Below are 3,827 nucleotides of genomic sequence, written 5' to 3'. Positions count from 1 at the left end.
GGTTTCAGCCGGTTGGGTGAGCTCTGTGTCTGTAAATAAAATGGCAGTTTAGTTAGCTGTCTGCTCTCTGGCCTCAAGTGATTTCTTCCTAAACCGGCTGCCCCCAAGGATATAACACCCCCCTCCTCCCTCAGTGTCAGACTGGGGGGGGAGGCCTGGCAGCCCCCTCCTCAGCCACAGTCTGTGTGTGTCACAGCAGCCCCCTGCTCACTCCCCCGTGGAGCCCCGAGCGGGGTGAGCTGGGCCTCTGCTTGGTTTGATCCCTGAAGGGGTTTCTGGGCACTAACTGGGACCCCACGTTTCTCCTCACTTGAGGAAATCCCTGTGAAACTCCCCCTTTCCCTGGGTCTTTTTCACACCCTCTGCCAGAGCCGTTCCCCACGTTTTCTCCAGTTCAGCTGGCAGCAAGTCCTGCGCGAGGGGAGGGGAGAGCTGCGATTTCAGGCTGTCGTGTTATGGCGGGATTGCTGCTAGGAAGTGACAGAACCGGCTAATTCTGAGGAACAAACAGGGGGACGGGGCAGCGCTACAGAGTCAGGGAGTCAGGGGTGAAAGTCACTTCAAGGACTTACCGGTACGCGGGAGTCCTGAGCCGGGGGGCGGGGCCTGGACCGGAAATGGCGGGGCCTCGGGTGGAAGAGGCGGGGCTGTTAGAGCCCCAGGACCTTTGAATCGAGATTTAAAGGGCCCAGGGCTCCGACTGCAGTAGAAGCGGCTGGGAGCCCTGGGCCCTTTAAATCACCGCCAGAGCTACCAGCTGCGGAGGCTGCTGGGAGCCCCAGAGCTTGGGGCCATTCAAAGGGCCCGGGACTCCGGCTGCTGCTACCACAGCAGAGCCCTGCACCCTTTAAATCGCCGCCCGAGCCCTGCTGCTGGAGCCCCCGGGGAAGCGGCTGCAGCCGGGGTCTCCAGCGGTGATTTAAAGGGCCCAGGGCTACGGGCATGGCCGAGCTTACTCTCACTTCTGCAGGGAGCCAACTGGAGCAAATACAGGAAGGATTTCTAGCAAGGGCGCCGTGTAACTAACCAGAATGAAGAATATTCTCTGCCCCCCTCGTCTAACTCTGGGCCTGACTCTCTCCCGTGCTGAGGCCCCTCGCCCTGTCTCTGGCCGTGTCCGGGGGCTTTATGCCCCGGTAGAGCCCCGAAGGTAAAGGTGTGAGGTAGCCTCAGCCCCAACAAGACTCAGGCCCATGTCACTTTCATCCTGGGTTTCAGATGAGTGACCCCTAGAAGTTGGGGGGCCACCGGTGCCCAGACCATGGCCCGGCCACAGAGGCCCCGCCCCTGCTCATCCTCGTCCCCCGAGGCCCCGCCCACTTGCTGTTCACTGCCCTCCGCCCCCTCCCCCAAGACCTCCTACCTGCCCCTCACTCTTCCCCCAAGACGCCACTCACCTGCTGCTTGCTCCTCCCCTAAGGGGGGCTGCCAGGGGGCCATGGGGCCAGGCCCCCATCACTGTTTCCTGCCTTAGGTGAGCGGGGGGCGGGGGGTCCCTGGGGAAGGAGGCGGAGCAGGGGCAGGAAGAGGGAGGGGGCTCGGGAGAAAAGGCCCAGCGGGGGTGGGGCGCAGGCCTTGGGGAAAGAGGCGGAGGGGGGATGGGAGGAGGCAGAGCAGGGCATCGGGTTAAGAGGTAGAGCGGAGCCGGGTGCAGGCTCTCAAGTGAGCTACAGACCAACAGTGGTTCATAGTAACTATTCAGCAAGTATTTTACAAGACCTAGAACATTAGGGGAAATCATGACCTGCCAAGAGGCAATTAATGGAGAGAAGTAGCCAGATTAATCCCGTACATTGGATTGGTTGTACATTGGAGTCTCCTCGCTGTCGATAGCCCCCTGCTCGGTCAATCAGCACTGAGACTCTGAGGGGCGGGAGGCTGAGGGGTCTGACCGGATGTCCCAAAGGACGGCCCAGGTCACCATCAGAGGGGATCACTCTCAGATCCAGCCCCATCTCTTGGTGAGGACCTCCCGCAATGAGAGCAACCCCCTCCCCTGCCCGCACTCCACACACCCCTCCTTGGTAGAGGGAGGGAAGCAGGGGAAAGCAGGAAAAGAAGCAAGAGAAGAGGCGAAAGGAGGGAGGAAAGAGGAAAAGGGAAACCAAAAAGGACAAACCCCAATGTCCCCAGGGATTCCAACCATCAAATCCTAGGTAGGAAATCAACTTCTGGCACCTGAAGCCAGTGTTTCCTGGGCCTAGAGTGCTGCCTGCGCCAGGTGGATCAGACTGAACAGGTTCCAAACCTCTCTCAGCCTCTCACCTTGTCAAAGGGAAGTTTGTTTTCGGCACAGTCAGTGGTAGGAAAGGAGAAAACTCCACAGAGGTTCCTCCTCATGCTCACAGCTGTGAATCCTAATTCTCTCTCAGCCCTCAAGGAGAGACCTCGCGAAGGAGACTTGCGGCAGCAAAGCCGGGGGGGGGGGTCTCAGAGACTGACCTGGCCCTGCACCTCGGTCCTGCCCGGCTGATGTCGGGGTCTCTCTGTGAGGTCACCCCCTCCCCACCACCTTTGCCCAATAGGCCGAGTTCCTGCAAAAGGCCTTTGTGATGTCACTGCCATACCCACCCCTCCCCTCAAAGCTGATGTCCTGCCCCTGGCCAGCCTCGTTGGGTGTTTGAGTTCTTTCCCCTGGATCACCGCACTCAATGACTGTTCAGTCTGTGGATGGAGCCGCAATAAAACATTAGTTTTTCATAAATGAGTAGCCTTAAGACCAGAAGGGACCATTAGAGCATCTAATCTGACTCCCTGCATATCCCAGCTCTTCTGTGTATCACAATAGCTTCTTTTTGACTAAAGCACCTTCCTGAAAGGCCCCGCCCACTTGCTGTTCACTGCCCTCCGCCCCCTCCCCCCAGACCCCCTACCTGCCCCTCACTCTTCCCCCAAGACGCCACTCACCTGCTGCTTGCTCCTCTCTGCCCCTTTCCCCTAAGGGGGGCTGCCAGGGGGCCATGGGGCCAGGCACCCATCACTTTTTCCTGCCTTAGGTGAGCGGGGGGTGGGGAGGGTCCTTGGGGAAGGAGGCGGAGCAGGGGCAGGAAGAGGCAGAGAGAGGGAGGGGGCTCAGGGGAAAAGGCCCAGCGGGGGTGCGGCGCAGGCCTTGGGGGAAGAGGCGGAGGGGGGATGGGAGGAGGCAGAGCAGGGCATCGGGTTAAGAGGCAGAGTGGAAAAGGGTGCAGGCTGGGCCCCCACTTCTCTGGAGCTTCGCGTCCAGCACTCGAAAGATGACAATGGGCCCACGGAGGATTGACTCGCCCCACATCCCCAGTGTTCCCCCCTGCATGGGCGGCCATTTGGGGGAGGCTCAGCCGCCCCTGGCCTCTTAGACAGGCTGTGGCTAAAACACAGGCCTTGCTGTGAGCAGGATTTGAACCTGCACAGGGAAACCCTCTTGAATTTTGAGTCCAACACCTTCGCCACTCGGCCATCAGAGCTGTGACCAAAGCACCCCCTAAGGCCAGAGAAATGCCCAGGCCTGACGTCATCTGAACTGCAGAATTCAAACAGCAAACTTGGCTCCCAAAACACCAGGGGGAATTTGGGGCTCTCGGTCCTTCGCCGTGTGGTTAAGCACCAAACCAGCACCCGCCTGTGGGGTCTGTCATTGTTCCTCTCCACACTGTAACGATCGAGACAGGGAGAGGTGACCTGACCTGACCAAGGTCAGACAGTGAGGTAGAATCCAGCTCTGCCCCCCACCAGCTCCCGGCTCTATCCACCAATGGACTGACTTTCTCGCTGGATTAAACTGTTTGTATTGGACTCTTTTCTCTATGTATAAACAGGACTAAGCCACAACTGGACTGTCCGACAGGAGA

At 59.3% G+C, this 3,827-nt stretch overlaps 1 non-coding gene across 1 annotated transcript; it reads right to left on the bottom strand.

Annotated features, from left to right (window-relative positions):
* Nucleotides 1-3,361: 3,361 nt before the first annotated feature.
* Nucleotides 3,362-3,443, bottom strand: TRNAL-CAA. The gene has a single exon. It is a non-coding gene; the product is annotated as a tRNA-Leu (tRNA).
* Nucleotides 3,444-3,827: the final 384 nt, after the last annotated feature.

The sequence above is a fragment of the Mauremys mutica genome, unplaced genomic scaffold, assembly GCF_020497125.1.
Source record: "Mauremys mutica isolate MM-2020 ecotype Southern unplaced genomic scaffold, ASM2049712v1 000190F_np12_subseq_1:150846_obj, whole genome shotgun sequence".
Taxonomy (NCBI): domain Eukaryota; kingdom Metazoa; phylum Chordata; order Testudines; family Geoemydidae; genus Mauremys; species Mauremys mutica.
This window is presented reverse-complemented; position numbering and strand designations above follow the sequence as displayed.